The sequence below is a fragment of the Pongo abelii genome, chromosome 6 (genome assembly GCF_028885655.2).
Source record: "Pongo abelii isolate AG06213 chromosome 6, NHGRI_mPonAbe1-v2.0_pri, whole genome shotgun sequence".
In the NCBI taxonomy this organism is placed as follows: Eukaryota; Metazoa; Chordata; class Mammalia; order Primates; family Hominidae; genus Pongo; species Pongo abelii.
In genome coordinates, this window is record NC_071991.2 from 51,185,563 (window position 1) to 51,202,942 (window position 17,380).

At 46.5% G+C, this 17,380-nt stretch overlaps 1 long non-coding RNA gene across 1 annotated transcript; it reads right to left on the minus strand.

The window, feature by feature from the left end:
* Nucleotides 1–4,370: 4,370 nt before the first annotated feature.
* On the minus strand, nucleotides 4,371–5,250 carry LOC100435766 (uncharacterized; the record flags this gene model as incomplete). Its single annotated transcript, XR_008527624.1, has 1 exon — nucleotides 4,371–5,250. It is a non-coding gene; the product is annotated as an uncharacterized LOC100435766 (long non-coding RNA).
* Nucleotides 5,251–17,380: the final 12,130 nt, after the last annotated feature.

The window sequence follows — 17,380 nt, forward strand, 5'->3', positions numbered from 1 at the left end:
GCATTCTCAACCTTCCAGGCTGAAGCAAACCTCCTGCCTCAACTTCCCAAGTAGCTGGGACTACAACCACCATGCCTTGCTAACTTTTGTATATGTGTATGTATATGATGTATATGTATATATGTTGCCAGGCTGGTCTTGAACTCCTGGACTCAAGCAATCATCCTGCCTCAGCCTCCCAAAGAGCTGGGATTACAGGCAAGAGCAACTGCACCTGGTTAATATTTTATTAAAGTCATGACCCAAGATTACTCAGCTCAATTTCCAAAGCTACACCCCTAGTCCTCTTTGCATGAGCAAAAAGCGTGCATCCCATTTGCTCTGCTTCCTAAAACAGAAAAGATACATGCAGTTAAGGCAACATTGCAACAATAATTAAAAGCCAAAAGGAGGTTTTGGTTAGCATAAAATTAAAAGAATAGTGCTCCTCATTTCCCAAGTGTTCCAGGAAAACAAAGCTTATCTCTACAGAACTTTAGGAGGCTTTTAAAGTACTTAGTAGAACAAAATACAATAATTGCTTGCTAAAGAAAAGGACCTACCAGCTTTAAATGAATTTTTAGGGTATAGCCCCATTCTTTATCCCGATTCCAGATCAAATTCCTCTACCAGAAGTACTGTGACAATCTAAATCGAATGTTTCTTTCCCCACTTCTGGTCCTGACCATGCTTGTTTCTGACAAGACTTCGTCAACAGCAGTACTTCTTAATGAGGACTGCTCTGGGCAGCCATGTGTGATGTAGGTCCAGGAAGGAGGGGGTTTCAGGCAAACTGGAGACAAATCCCAGACTTATGAGGTGCCTGGTGAGTGTCCAGCAGATGCAGGGCAGAGCCACGTGAGGTTCGGGAGGGTGTAAGGAAGTTGTTTTGACCCAAAACAATAAGAGAAGACTGGAACCCAGACAAAAGGGCTTTGGTCATGGGAGAAAGGAACTGAGATGTGACACTGGCCCTTGGAGCAGAGGCCACAGGCCCTGCTCTGCCCTTGAGGAGCTGCCAGTGGACTGTCAAGGCGATAAGTGCCATGCACGAGAACAAGGAACTATGGGGGCCCAGGAGAGATGGTAAGTGGGTCTGATCATGTAGTCCAGGCAAGGTTTCATGCTGAAGGTGACACCTGAGAGGAGACTTGAAGGATTTTTCTAGAAGGAGGAGGGTAGGGGACACTAGGTTGAAGGAACAGCTTGAACAAAATTAAGGAGGTTGCAGTGGGTGAAATGGTGGCCCCCAAAAGATATGCCCACATCCTAAGCCCTAGAAACTGTGAACGTGGCCTTGTTTGCATAACGGATCTTTGCAATCTGGGTGGGCCCTAAGTCCAATGACACATAGAGAAAGATGCCACACAGAGGAGAGACACACAGAGGAAAGGAGAAGGCCATGTGCAGGAAGCGGCAGGGATTGGAGTGATGCAGCCCCAGCCAAGGCACACCTGGAGTCAGCAGAGCCTGAAGAAGGCATAGAAGGACCTTCCCTGGAGCCTCTAAAGGAAGCACGGCCCTGCTAATGCCTTGATTTTGAAAGTCTGGCCTCCAAAACTGTGGGAATAAATGTCTGCTGTTTCAGCCATCCAAGGTTCTAGTCATTTGCTGCAGCAGCCACAAGAAACAAACAGCTATGAAAGGAACCCTAGTCCTGGGCCTGTTTGCCCCGAGAGCCACGCGTCATCCATTTCTGCTCTGCTGTCTATGGCAGGGGCTGACCCCTGCAGGCTGTGTTTCCCCAGCTGCCCCAGATCCCAGCAGGACTCAGCCAAGGAGACACTGACAAGAGTCTGAGGGTGGGAGGAAGAGAGCAGCCAGGGAACTTCCTCTCTCCTCTCTCAGCCTGGAGTGGCATCTCCAGTCAGCAGTGTCCATCTCCTCCACGGCTCCAGCTCCCACTACATAGGATCGCTGTGATTCCCGGGTGCTCTGAGTAACCCCAGCCTCTCACTCTAAATAAAAGTCATGACAGCTTCTAGGATAATGACTCCAGAGATACTAGAGCACAGGGCGCATGCGGGGAGGGAAGGCAACAATTTTTCCAGACTAGGGGGGAAGGAGGTAATGGTTTCTGGATGAAACTGTTCCACCTCAGATCATTAGATATTAGACTCTCATAAGGAGCATGCACCCTAGATCCCTCACATGCGCAGTTCACAATAGTATTTGCACTCCTATGAGAATTTAATGCGGCAGGTGAGCTGATCTGGAGGAGACAGATCTCAGGCAGTAAGGCTCGCTCACCCTCCACTCACTTCCTGCTGTTCCTAACAGGCCACAGACCACAGACTGGTACCAATACATGGCCCCAGGGTTGGAGACCCCTGGGCTACTCCACAAACACTGCATGACATCGGCACAAACAGCGGGGTTTGGAGGCTCCTCTCCGAGGGCAAACATCAGCAGAAGCTGCAAGCTGTCATCCCTGACTTGACATCCACCGGTACCCAGCTTGGTTGTCATGAAGGTGCCAGACATTTCTTGGTAGCGGATTGTAATTGTTTCCTGGGATGACCATGACAGAGTACCAGACTGTGTGACTTCAACAACAGAAATATATTTTCTCACCATTCTGAAGGCTGGACGTCTGAGATCAGCGTGTCAACTTCTTCCAAGGTAGGGTTGGTTCCTTCTGAGGCCCCTGTCCTGGCTAGCAGGTGAGCCTCTTCTCCCTGTGTCTTCATACGATCTTTCCCTTTGTGTGTGTCTGGGCCCAAATTTCCTCTCCTTATAAGAACATCAGTTATATGGGATTAAGGCCCAGCCTAACAACCTCCTTTTATCTTAATTACATGTTAAAGGCCATCTCTGCAAATACAGTCACACTCTGAGGTACTGAGGGCTAGGATTTCACATATGGATTTGGGGGAACAAAGTGCAGCCCCTAGTCGGGACTTAGATGTCAGTAGCAGACAGAGAGAGTGGAAGACATAGCACGCCCCGTGGGAACTGCACACACCCCGCAGAAGAGGCCAGCACAGGGGGAAGGAAGGAAATGGAAGATGCCTTGGAGGAGCCGACCTGACTACTTGGGCAGGTCACTACTGGCCTCGCTTCCGAGAGCATGTGAAAAACCCCAAGGACTTCCAGAAAGCTCTAGCTGAGGTGCTGGTGGCTGGGAAGGAAAAGAGTCAGTGAACAAAAGGTTTGCATTATTAATGCAACTCTGTTTGTACCCGCAGGTTGATGAAATCTATTAGGGGAAAATCTGTAGATTTTGGAAGGAATTAAGTTCTTCCTATGGCCCGGCCCTCCCCACCACAACACAAACATACACAGGTGGTGTCTGGCCTCCTTTACATGGCATCCCTGCGGAGGTGAAAACAAGAAACCAGGCCACGCAGAGAGTCATTGCAAGTAAAGGGAGACTCAGACAGAGGCTGCGGGAGCCGGCCCAGCTACGTTTGTGTGTTGGCCACATGCAGCTTGTGCGGCCGCTCCAGGACCCTAAGCCTATGTCCAAGGGAGCCATAGACACGTGCTTTTGCTGATGAGCCACAATTTATTAATAGGAGACTCTGTGGGGTGCACCGCAATAAATTGCGATTCGTGAAATTTATAAACTGAGATAGCACTAGCAAGAGGTCCTGTGAATTGTAATTCTCTCAACCTGACAAATGAACTGCTTTGAGCAGTGACAGCTTCAGCCAAGTAAGAGAAATAAATCAGCCGGTGGAACTGTGGTAAGAAAGCAAACAGTTTTATTGGTCTACGGATCTTGAGAAATGTTGATTAAGTCAGATCTGGAATCCCCCCATAGTTGTTTTACAAGCTGCTTTATCCCAGAGACCCTCCAGGCCTCTCCATGTTACCACAATCTCCCAGGAAAGACGAGGAGTGAGTTACACTGTGTTTAGGGTAGGAAACAAAAATATATATTTTTATGGTCCTGGGAAAAGGTGAGTCCGACCATTCATTCGAGGCGGCTTCTGTATTCCCCAGGACTATATTAGAGGAAAACTTCCTGGAAGGCTTTCCACAACTGATAACCTCTCAGTCTCCAGAGAGCAAAGAATAGAAAATACCTTGAGTTGTGGAAGCAACTATGTGAAAACAAATTTAGAATAAATGGGACTGATCAGAGATTACTGTTTGAACTAACAAACTATGGGTTTACTTGGCAACTTAAGAGTAGAAACATGAATGCAGTGGGCAATGTTGAAACTGTAGACACTAGAACAAACTGCTTTAAATTGTATTTATGTCCTGAGAGAACCCATTTGCTGTCAGATAACTAATTACACTCCTGTCTGTTCATTGAAGGAAGCCCCAAAAGACTCCCTCCCAGAAAGCGGCCTAGTTTCAGCCAATGGTTACATTTATTTTTAAGTGTAGCCCTCAATCTCAAAATGGGCGACAGAGACAGAGCGAGACTCCACCTCAAAAAAAAAAAGTAATATTCCAGACTTGTCTTCCCTCAGTTGATACAAATTACCAGGCAGGAACTATTTAATTCAGAAGTTTATTTGCAAGACCCCAGGAGGAGAGAGGTAGCAACTTCAGAGAAGGGAAGGAAGGGGAGGGTAGGAAAATATTGATTAGCCATCTATGTGCCAGGCAGCATGTTCAGGGCCTCACAACCTTCAAGAAGCTATTATCACCTCATTTAGACAGGAGACCGAAACTCAGAGATGTTCATTAATTTGCTGTGGCCACACAGCATTGATTGGAAAAGGCAAGGACGAACTGACAACTAAGTTCATGCCCTTTCCAGGGTATCATGTCACCTTTCAAAATTGAGGACCCTAGAATCTTCCAGTTGATCACTCTCTCCATGTGCCTCAGCCTCTTTCTGCCTGCAAACGCAGATCTAACTGGATCCCAGAGACGATCACTACCTCCCTTATTCTTCACCATCTCTATGGAAGGAGCCCCCACCTCCTCCCTGGGGCAAGGTGCATGGGAAACTGAGTCTGCGCCACCCATGGGGCAAGGCTGCCATGCTTGGACAGAGAGGCCAGGCATTCCAGACAACTCCCCCCACCCCATCCTCACAAGGAGAGCCTGTGGGGTAGGGTGAGGAGGTGCTGGGGAGTTTCCAGTTTCAGGAGCTGGTTGCCCTAAGATGGAGAAAGACAGGTCACAGCGGTGCTCCAGTGCAGATTTGAACAATTTGTTGCAGCCACAGGAAACTTCCGAAATGTCTTTCCCAGCAGCTCTGGCTCCGCCAGGAGCAGGAGCATGTTTGTGTGGCTGCAGGGCACTGGGAGCAGCGCTCTGTGCTCTCCCGGCTCCCTGTGGCAACAGGAGCAAGAACTTCGGGGGTCAGGCATAGAAACCACAGCAATGAAATCTGACTTCAAAAACACAGAGCCGCGATGTCCACTTCCAGAACACACAACGTCTGGATGGATCACCAACAAGATTCCTGCGACCTGAGGTAGAGGCAGGGCAGGAGGCGTGCCTCGGGCCTTGTGGCTTGTGGGGAAAAACCTGTCTCCCTCGCAGCCCCCCACCCCCCTCCTTCACTCACGCCTGCATTGTTGCGGGGCTCCCAAATGGAGTGTTCTCTAAGCACTCCAGTGGCCTCATTCCCAAACACTCCTCCCATCACTTTATCCCCAGCTCTAAAAATTGTTCTTGCTTCCTCTTATCCTAGAGCAGTGCTTGAAGGAGGTTAGAAATTTCCTGGGGGTCCCGTTAAAATGCAGGTTGTGATTCAGCAGGCCTGGGGTGAGCCCAGGCTTCTGCGTGTCTAACAAGCTTTCAAGTCCAAGGATGCCATTGATCCCAGGACCACACTTTGAATGGCAAAGGCCAATACATAATGTCCCAGATTCCTAAGTCTGATGTTCAAAACTCTGGGCCCCTCCCCCTAGACTACCTTTCTTACCTTCTTGATCTCCTCCCCACCCCTGCGATGCTCCAGGCAGAGTCACCTGCCAGCCCACAGGCACACCCACACCCCAGCTTGCCCACCGTGGGGGTTCTGTGCCCACCATTTCCCTCAGCAGCAAAGCTAGCACCCAGCTCTACCATTCAAATCTTACCTCCTTCAAGTCCTAGCCTTCCCATAAAGACCACTGTCTTCCTTACAGGAAGAGCTGCATTCCAGAGCCATGGCATACAAAGGGAACAATCTCTGCTTTCTCAGGAAGTGTCAAACCCAGGCATTGTTTGGGAGAGACAGATCTGGGCCACCTCCCTAGAGTGGTGGAACAAGCCCTGAAAGCTGCTTTGGCTGGGACCAGGGTTCTCCGATGGGAAGGCCTGCTGCATGATGGCCCTTTTGGAAGGGCATTCACTAGAGTCTGGTGTGCTCAACAATTTGGAGACCAGGGTCCCTCATGCAGTGAATACGTGTGTCTGAGAGAATCTGGCTGATACAGATAGAATTTCATTTTCCTGCTTCACCTTGGTGAGGCCAAATACCAGCTAATGAAAAGTGGATTATGTATTCTTTTTCTTTTTGAGATAGAGTGTCACTGTGTCGCCCAGGCTGCAGGTGCAGTGGTGCGATCTCGTCTCACTGCAACCTCCGCCTCCCGGGTTCAAGCAATTCTCATGCCTCAGCCTCCTGACCTAGCTGGGATTATTGGTGCACATCACCATGCCAGGCTAATTTTTGTATTTTTAGTAGAGACGGGGTTTTGCCATGTTGGCCAGACTGGTCTTGAACACCTGGCCTCAAGTGATCTGCCCACCTCGGTCTCCCAAAGTGTGGGGATTACAGGTGTGAGCCATCACACCTGGCCTGTACTTTCTATAAAAATATTTTATGCCATCTGATATTTAACTGGGAAATGACTTCAGAACTCTTAGCCATCCTTTGTTTTAAATATTCAAAAGCACTTATCTGACACAGGCCCCTAAGAAAGGCTATCTGGGGCACTCTTTAGTTTTTCTGTTTTATTCCTGATGGTGAAATTCCAGCCAAGATTTTCTGGTTGTGGAACCTCTTCTGATTCTGCCGTTTCACTGACTGGAAATGATTGCTAATTGGAATGAAAATTTTCATCTTATCTGCCCCTCTGTTATTTTGCAGAGGAGGGTGTGGTGTTATCAGTTTGCAGTGGGGTTTAGGGGTGGTGTCAGCCTTGCAGAGAGTTTGGTGGGTTTTCATTTCCCTGGCTTTGCTATCTGCTGTTTTGAGGGAAATGGGTAACCGGATCTTAGAATCCCTGGATGTGAAGAGATAACATTGACTATAGGCAATTCTATTTACTGATAAAAATAATATATAGTTTTCAAATAGTCCCATAATGAGTCACTTCTAAATAGTCAGAAATACATTTCCTGCTATTATTCTTTGAGACTGAATTGATAATTTTATAAAATTACTCCCCTCACTAAGGTAGTCCTATTGAATGCATGCCGAATTTGCAACATGGTCTCAAATCTGCAGTAACCTGGTCTTTTGGGACCCACCAGATATGAATCAAAGTCCCCAGCATATTCTCTCATAAGAAATGTACTCTTCTTGCTTCTTGCTGTTCACGTTACCAAGAAAAAGAAATGTATTGTACATCTAGCTCCCCTTCCTCAAAATAACAAAGAATAGCATCAGAGCAAGAGTCAGACAAAATCTACTGGCAAGAGTCCAGAATGCCAGGGCACTAGCTCTTCAGCCATCCTCCTCTTTGGCAAAAGGCAAACATCACAAATCACTGATGAGCCAAAGCCCCATCTAAGCACCGAGTGTGGCTGTGGGCTCTTTTTTTTTTTTTTTTTTTTTTTTCTTTTATTATTATTATTATTATACTTTAGGTTTTATGGTACATGTGCACAATGTGCAGGTAAGTTACATATGTATACATGTGCCATGCTGGTGCGCTGCACCCACCAACTCGTCATCTAGCATTAGGTATATCTCCCAGTGCTATCCCTCCCCCCTCCTCCCACCCCACAACAGTCCCCAGAGTGTGATGTTCCCCTTCCTGTGTCCATGTGTTCTCATTGTTTAATTCCCACCTATGAGTGAGAATATGCGGTGTTTGGTTTTTTGTTCTTGCGATAGTTTACTGAGAATGATGATTTCCAATTTCATCCATGTCCCTACAAAGGACGTGAACTCATCATTTTTTATGGCTGCATAGTATTCCATGGTGTATATGTGCCACATTTTCTTAATCCAGTCTATCATTGTTGGACATTTGGGTTGGTTCCAAGTCTTTGCTATTGTGAATAATGCCGCAATAAACATACGTGTGCATGTGTCTTTATAGCAGCATGATTTATAGTCCTTTGGGTATATACCCAGTAATGGGATGGCTGGGTCGAATGGAATTTCTAGTTCTAGATCCCTGAGGAATCGCCACACTGACTTCCACAAGGGTTGAACTAGTTTACAGTCCCACCAACAGTGTAAAAGTGTTCCTATTTCTCCACATCCTCTCCAGCACCTGTTGTTTCCTGACTTTTTAATGATTGCCATTCTAACTGGTGTGAGATGGTATCTCATTGTGGTTTTGATTTGCATTTCTCTGATGGCCAGTGATGGTGAGCATTTTTTCATGTGTTTTTTGGCTGCATAAATGTCTTCTTTTGAGAAGTGTCTGTTCATGTCCTTCGCCCACTTTTTGATGGGGTTGTTTGTTTTTTTCTTGTAAATTTGTTGGAGTTCATTGTAGATTCTGGATATTAGCCCTTTGTCAGATGAGTAGGTTGCGAAAATTTTCTCCCATTTTGTAGGTTGCCTGTTCACTCTGATGGTAGTTTCTTTTGCTGTGCAGAAGCTCTTTAGTTTAATTAGATCCCATTTGTCAATTTTGGCTTTTGTTGCCATTGCTTTTGGTGTTTTAGACATGAAGTCCTTGCCCATGCCTATGTCCTGAATGGTAATGCCTAGGTTTTCTTCTAGGGTTTTTATGGTTTTAGGTCTAACATTTAAGTCTTTAATCCATCTTGAATTGATTTTTGTATAAGGTGTAAGGAAGGGATCCATTTTCAGCTTTCTACATATGGCTAGCCAGTTTTCCCAGCACCATTTATTAAATAGGGAATCCTTTCCCCATTTCTTGTTTTTGTCAGGTTTGTCAAAGATCAGATACTTGTAGATATGTGGCATTATTTCTGACGGCTCTGTTCTGTTCCATTGATCTATATCTCTGTTTTGGTACCAGTACCATGCTGTTTTGGTTACTGTAGCCTTGTAGTATAGTTTGAAGTCAGGTAGTGTGATGCCTCCAGCTTTGTTCTTTTGGCTTAGGATTGACTTGGCGATGCGGGCTCTTTTTTGGTTCCATATGAACTTTAAAGTAGTTTTTTACAATTCTGTGAAGAAAGTCATTGGTAGCTTGATGGGGATGGCATTGAATCTGTAAATTACCTTGGGAAGGATGGCCATTTTCATGATATTGATTCTTCCTACCCATGAGCATGGAATGTTCTTCCATTTGTTTGTATCCTCTTTTATTTCCCTGAGCAGTGGTTTGTAGTTCTCCTTGAAGAGGTCTTTCACATCCCTTGTAAGTTGGATTCCTAGGTATTTGATTCTCTTTGAAGCAATTGTGAATGGGAGTTCACTCATGATTTGGCTCTCTGTTTGTCTGTTATTGATGTATAAGAATGCTTGTGATTTTTGCACATTGATTTTGTATCCTGAGACTTTGCTGAAGTTGCTTATCAGCTTAAGGAGATTTTGGGCTGAGACAATGGGGTTTTCTAGATATACTATCATGTCATCTGCAAACAGGGACAATTTGACTTCCTCTTTTCCTAATTGAATACCCTTGATTTCCTTCTCCTGCCTAATTGCCCTGGCCAGAACTTCCAACACTATGTTGAATAGAAGTGGTGAGAGAGGGCATCCCTGTCTTGTGCCAGTTTTCAAAGGGAATGCTTCCAGTTTTTGCCCATTCAGTATGATATTGGCTGTGGGTTTGTCATAAATAGCTCTTATTATTTTGAGATACGTCCCATCAATTCCTAATTTATTGAGAGTTTTTAGCATGAAGGGTTGTTGAATTTTGTCAAAGGCCTTTTCTGCATCTATTGAGATAATCATGTGGTTTTTGTCTTTCGTTCTGTAGCAAAAGTCAAGAGACCTGGATGCTGTGTCCTGCTGCTCTGCCCCTCAACAGCTTGGTTACTTTGGGAAAGTCTTTTAATCAATGTGAGCCTCAGCTTCCTTATCTGGAAAATGGGGTTAACGACTGCCCTACTTGCCTTGCAGGATGGCTGTGACAGTCAAGCCAGATTGTTCCTTCTAAATTTACACAAAGAGGTGAGTGCCATGTGATTGGCAGGGAGTATCTGCTGCTGGTTCTGGGGCTCAACAAAGCAGTTCTGTCTTCTGCTGTGCTCCCAGCCTTCCCTCCCAACCTGGGTTACCTTTTAAAGACAGAAGAATTGGCTGGGCGCGGTGGCTCACGCCTGTAATCCCAGCACTTTGGGAGGCTGAGGCGGGCAGATCACGAGGTCCACAGATCGAGACTTTCCTGGCCAACCTGGTGAAACCCCGTCTCTACTAAAAATACAAAAATTAGCTGGGCGTGGTGGCACACACCTGTAGTCCCAGCTATTCGGGAAGCTGAGGCAGGAGAATCTCTTGAACCCAGGAGGCAGAGGTTGCAGTGAGCCGAGATCGCACCACTGCACTCCAGGCTAGTGACAGAACAAGACTCTGTCTCCAAAAAAAGACAGAAGAATTATGGGGGGTAGGGATCGAAGTGGAAGAAGGAAAGCAACAGATATTTTAGAGGGATCAGAGCCCTGTCGATTTCACATGTGATTCTTTAAATCTGTCTCCTGCATGTCCTCACTGAATCCCCAAACAAATTCCCCAATCCCATCTTGTCACCCAGCTCAGTAACAGAATTAGTTAATCCTAGTTAACCTAGATAACTTATCTTTTCCCCACTCCTAAAGAACAGAGGCCATCATTGTGTCTCCACAGGCTCTCTCAAGGGAGATTACCCTTCATCTTCTCCAAAAGGTGGAGAAGGAGACAGTCCTGATAGAAAAGGGAGAGCCTTCAAAGGATTCTAGTGCCTCCCCGGGACTGGAAGGGAAGGGAGCTGTGAACCCAGGTGTAGAGGCTCTCCTTCTCTGGCAACCCTCGGGAGGCGGGAGAAATTGTAGCAATGGCAAAGCTCTGCCAAGGAATGGTGGAGCCACCAGCCTCCCAGGAGCATGAGGACTTAGCAAATGAGCACATCAGTAGTCACCCCTGTGGACCGAGGTCCAGAGGACTCTATCCAAATGATCTGGGCGAATGTCCACAGGAACTGAGAGGAAGGGGCATTTCAGGAAAGTCTGCAACTGAATTTCCTACCATCCTGGCAGGATGGCTACAGTAGCATATCAAATTTAGCTTAAAGTAATAAAAGAAACATGAAATTTCTTATGCCCTATTGTTAGTGTAGAATTCACATGCCTGCTATCTTTCTGATACATTCTGGCAGATAACCCTGCTTTCTTTGGATACTCCAGAATTTGGGAGAAACAGTTCAAAAGATCAGCACAAGCTCTTTCTGAAATTACCTTCTGCTCCCTCCCCCAATGAGAACTTACGCAGGGAAATAGCAGCCCAGCAGATATTTCCTCCATAGCCTGAAAACCGAGCCACAGATGCCCTACCCTTAGCTCACCCACAAGCACTTCTAGGCAAACCTGGAGGAGAAAATAATGTCTTATCTTTCTTATGTTCAAAACGGAACACACAATAAACACATCAAGAAATAAATACAAAACTTTACGACTAGCAAGCATTGTCCACAGTTCCAGGCAAGAACTAAGGTTGAACTGCTCTCCCAATCAATGCTCACAATTTTGGAAATAGAAACGTTATTTTGCTTATTTTACCCTGAGAAAATTGAGGCTCAGAGGTGTTAACTAACTTGCTAAAGATATCATGCTATTAAGTGGCAGAGCTAGGATTAGAATCCAAATCAGCATTCTATTCTACTGCACGACATAATCCCAGTTGTCAGGTATTCTCTAGCAGCATGCTTCTGTTTTTTAGTTAGTAACGTGTGTGTGTGTGTGTGTGTGTGTGAGAGAGAGAGAGACTGAATGTAGAATAGAAAACACAGACTTTAAAATGTAACCATTGCCATATTTGTTGAACTCTGGAAGGAGAAACTGTGAGTTCCAGTAGGCGTCTGTTGAGTTTCAGCTGAAATGTGCCCACCGGCTGATTTAATGTGATAATCAGGGGTGGGGGCCTTGGTGACAGGCTATGATGTATTGGCTGTTGTTCTGCACTTTGATGTCCCTTGGAATTTGTCAAAACTTCACTTCAGCACTCCAAAAAGTGCCATGACGTCATCCATCCCACTCTCTGCAGGAGCAAATGGCAGGGGAGTGGCTGTCCCGGGAGTTCAGGTCAACAGCAGGTCGGAGAGTGGCAGAACTTTCCTGAGGACAGGCAGTGGCAGCCGCTCCCCAGGCTTACCACTTCACAGCCAGGGGATTCTTGTCTCTGGGGGATAAAAATCTTTGCTGTCTCTGAGTGAAGGGGCACTGCAGATCCCTCCTGTCCCAGCTCAGTCACAGGCTTGTGAGAAAAGGAATCCTCTTTCACACCCTTAGTCATGGGGATTGAGCTGCAGGGAGGAAGGTGGGCAGGGCTGGCGGAATGAGGGGGACGTGCGGGCTGAGTGCGCAGCCTCCAGGACACTCCCTGCCAGCAGCCCGGGTCAGGAGCCAGCCTCTGCCATCCCCTGAGGCAGCTGTGGTCACACTGAGGCAGCAGCAGGCAGAAGGGCGTGCTGATGCACATCGTCAGGAGCCAGATGAGTCACCCCCAGGGCTTGGCCAGCTGGAGAGCGGGGCCTGGTTGCCGAGGCTGGTCTGGACAACATAAAGATCTGGGAACACTGCTGGCTCCCAGCACCGGGGATCTGTAGCGGCTTCTGAGAGCCGCTGGTCTCTGAAGAGTCACCCTGTCACAGAGGCGAGGAATGGCAATGTTTGGGGCAATGGGGTTAAGTGGGAGAGTGGTTTGCCTAGAAAACCCCATCATGCTTTTGGGTTGCCTCACATTGGCCTCTTGGTAGGACTGGACCTGTCAAGTAAGATCTCAGTGGGTCCCTGGTACTGTGCCATTGGAATCATTGTCCCGATCTTCCCAGCACATCATGACACCACCTCTATTGAGAAGCCAACCCCCCATCCAAGCAAAGCCATACACCTTAGCTCATTCAGGCTGCTGTAACAACATAGCATAAGCTGGGTGGCTTATAAACAACAGAAACTTATTTCTCATAGTTCTGGAAGCTGGGAAGTTCAAGGCCAAAGCTGGCCAGTTCCATGTCTGATAAGGGCCTCTTTTCTGATTCATAGAAGGCACCTGTCTGCTTTGTCCTCCCACAGTAGAAGGGGTAAGATCGTTCCCTTTATAAAGCCCAATCATAAAGGCTTCTTCCTCATGACCTAATCACCTCCCAAAGACTGCACCTCCTAATACCATCAGTTTTGGGGTTAGGGTTTCAACATATGCATTTTGTAGGGACATACACATTCAGTCTATTGCATGGCATAACTCTTCATTTTATTTTTCTCTCTCCAAACCTTAGTATCCAGATCCATAACATGAGATTTGTAATGTCCTAGCTTAGAGAGTTGTCTTAAGAACTAAGTGATCATGTACATTAAAATGTTTAAGCACAGTGCTGGGTGTATAGTAAGTGCTCAGTAAATATTCATTGGTTTCCTTCTTTCTTGCCCTCTCTTTTCCCTCCAAATCCCCAAATAAAAATAAACACCATTTTGCAGTAACTAAAACTTAGAAAAGATGATGTGACATCGTCAACTACCACAAAGCTGGAGACTAAACAAGCTTCTAGAGACATCAAGCTGCTTCCCTGTCTACTGCTGAAGGAAGCCACATTCCAGTCCTGTAAGCAGGGAGCCAAAAATCATGCTGGCCCCCCGTGCAGGGGTACAGCTAGTGAGGGTGGCAGTCACTACAACTAGCTGAGGCAAAGAGACTTAAACTAGGAAGCTTGGGCAGTCCAGACATGGGTCTGCAGGGGAGAAGTCCTCAGCCAGAGAAGCCATCAATTTCTCTTCTATTTCAGCTGGAAGGAGGAGCTTCATTGGCCCAGAAAGGGCCACTTCTCATTGCAAACCAACAATTTCTGACAGGGAAGTGGTCTTAAGGGTCACTTGGGATTAACTACTGGGAAATAATTTCAGAAACGGGCCACAGACATCGAGACAGTTTGGCTCCCTGTGCTGAGAGGGTGACGTCAGCCATGCAGATAAATTCTAAAGAATCTATCACCCCTCAAGCATTGTTTTACTAGCTTATAAAATGTTCCTGAGATCTTTCCATACTAATGACTTCTGGGGGATGTCCAGGGCATCCTGGAAAATTACAGCAAGAGGGTATCCCTCCAATTCTTCCTTGTCCAGAGCCTAATTTCTTTTAGACCTAGCCTAATTGCTTTCTATCCCATGAATTCTTATTAAATGGGAAAACTTGATGATGCATATTTACTGCAGAAGAGCATGGAAACATGGCCAAATGCTAGGTTCTGATCAGAAAATATGCCAGACTTGTATAATGACCACAGCATTGAAATGATTACAGTTTGCCTCTCTGAGTTCCCACTACATCATTTCTCAAGACCTGCTTACGGGTGTGGTATCCATTCTACACATCAAGAAACTGAACTATAAAGATAGGCCAGATAGAATCTGCTTATGGATATCGAGCAAAACATCTGCTGAACCAGTCCAAAAGGTTATGACATCTTGGTCCTCTTCACCATCATTCTTCGGAAAACAAAGTGAGATTCAAGAGAGCAAACAAAAGTGGAAACAGAAGGTCCAAACAAAGCAGGAGTTCCCTTGATCTAATAAGCGCCCAGTGTCCTTCAGGGGACTCTTTGAGAGAGAAGAGATTTCCATGCGGTGGAAGGAACTAGTCAAATCCAAGCAAACATTTGCTACCAGCCAAGATTACCTAGTAGAGAATGCAATCTACTTTTACAAAGAGCATTTGAAAATGTGTAACAACTTCTCACTTGTTGCTGACAGCAAAGCTGTGAATATGGTCTTATTATTGCCATTTTCCAGACAAGGAAACAGATGCTTGGAGAAGGTACCTTGCCCAACGTCATACCACTAATAAGCAATAAAGCCAGACCACCCAGCAACCCAGTTGTTCTGAATCCAGGTCCAGTGCTCTTTGCCCTACATTTCAGAAGTTCTTACATGGACAAGGTAACCAGATCCTGCATCATTGAACAACAAAGGAAACATTGATCCAAAGGGATCTGAACGTGCCCTAGGAGAACTGACTTGTAAGAGAATATTCACTCAACAACTCCCCAAATTATTCAAACAAGATGAAAATGGCAGGGGGGTTCTAGGGCGGGGAATCACTGAAGGGGCCTATTCTGGGCCAGGAGGGGTTCTAGAAGCCTTTCCCAATGAACCCCTTAGGGTTGGTGTCTTTTCAAGATGGAACTCTTGTGTTCACTCTAGCATGGGCTCAGGGTGAGCACTGGGACCTTGGACCCTGAAGCCTTACGGAAAAGCCCCGGGATGTTTCAGGCCTCCTGCCATCCCAGGATCTGATCCAAGGGGGTACAAACCTGGGCCTCATGTTCTCCCAGGATCATTCAGAGACCCAGACTCCTGCTCTCTGTCACATCTGCACTTACAGAGCTGGGCCTCAGGAGGTGAAGTGGGGACAAGACAACATCCCCAGGTGTTGACTCCAGCTTAGGCTCAGGGTCGGGAGCCCTGGCCACAGCCAAATGACTTGCCCCAGCCAACACAGTCATAAGCACAGATGATCACACCCCAGGCTAAAAAGGCGGAAAACCAGTAGGCAAGGAAACCGTTTTGTCATCCAAGGACAATAAAGTTTATGTATTCCCAGATGTGGGTCCTCCCACTTAATCAAAGCAGAGGCCCATTCCCGTGAAAAGAGCTTTTCTCCACCAAAATGGGAAGGCAACTTCTTTGGGGCTAAATTTAGACTTCACCCACAGGCAAAGGGCTCCAGTTCTTCAGGGCTGTCAACAGAACAAGCAAATGGTTCAGTGTCCCAGCTGGCTACAGCCAGCTCCAGAGCCAAGTCAGCATGAGTCTGAAATGTTCCAAGCCTAGGAGTGTGGGCTGTGCAGTCCCTGGAGCCGGGCTCTGCTCCAGGTTGGACCACATCTTGGAGGGTATGCAGCTTTGATCACTCTGCTGATGTGTCAGCCTGTTTGCTTTCCCCACCAAGGAGTAGCAGCCCAATACCCACTACTCCGAAGAGCAGGCTCAGAGTTACAGAGGATGCAAGGTGCAAGAAGGCCTTTGCCTTTAAAACTTTCTTAGGGATATCCTAGGAATCATCACTGAGAAGGCGATGCTTTGCAAAAGGACCAAATCAGTATACAGGATATTATGGCTCCAGAGAAGTCAAGATAAATGACCTACAGTCACATAGAACTTCAGTAGAAAAGTTGAGGTTTTTTCCCTGGGGCAGGACCCCTTCGATCTGAAGCTTGCAGTGTCCTCTCCCTACATCAGCACTTTCTCTTAGTGGCCCCAAAGCCATCATGGCAAAATATTAAGAGGCATGCCCTGTCTTGGGGAGAAGTGAGTATGGTCTCTACTTAAAAAAAAAAAAAGTTTGTTATTTCTCGGCTTGGCCAAGCTGGCATTTTCCCAAAGGTGCCCTAAACTAAAGATCTGGCTTCCCATCCTTAACTCTCAGGAAGTATATGCCAGCACGTCGCAACGTGGTCACGAACTCACTACTGCCAAACCTAATCACAACGTACACCAGGTGAAACTGGGTAAGACTTGGATGCGGAATGATAATCAGAATTTACTGTATCCTTTCCAGTCAGCATTCCTATAGATATGATCCAAGATTGTTTAGGGAGTAAAACAAGATAAAAATTCACCCCAAAACATGCCTCATACTGCATAGACACAGCTCCAATGGTGTTTCCTTAGAAGCCTCTGGCTGGTAGAGCAAACCACCATTTCCACTGAGCTGCCATGGCCCTGTGCTCTTGGCTGGGTTACACCACCTACTCCTCTGTAAACATTAATGACTTACATTGGCATCCCCCAGAGACTGGGAGTTACTCCAAGGAGGGGTCCTGGTTTTTTCTCATTTTGAATCTCTAACTCCGGGGTATAGTAGGCTTTCTGTAGACATGGGATAAGTGAGTGAATGACTGATACTCAAATGTGTAAACATTCTTGTTTAAATATCATGGTGTTCTCCTTAATAAAAGGGGCTGGTGTGAAGCTAAAGTTAATAGAGTTCCATTAAAAAAAGAAGTATTGGCCGAGTACGGTGACTCATGCCTGTAATCCCAGCACTTTGGGAGGCCAAGGTGGGTGGATCACAAGGTCAGGAGTTTGAGACCAGCCTGACCAAAATGGTGAAACCTCGTCTCTACTAAACAGACAAAAAAATTAGCCGGGTGTGGCGGCACATGCCTGTAATCCCAGCTACTCAGGAGGCTGAGGCAGGAGAATTGATTGAACCCAG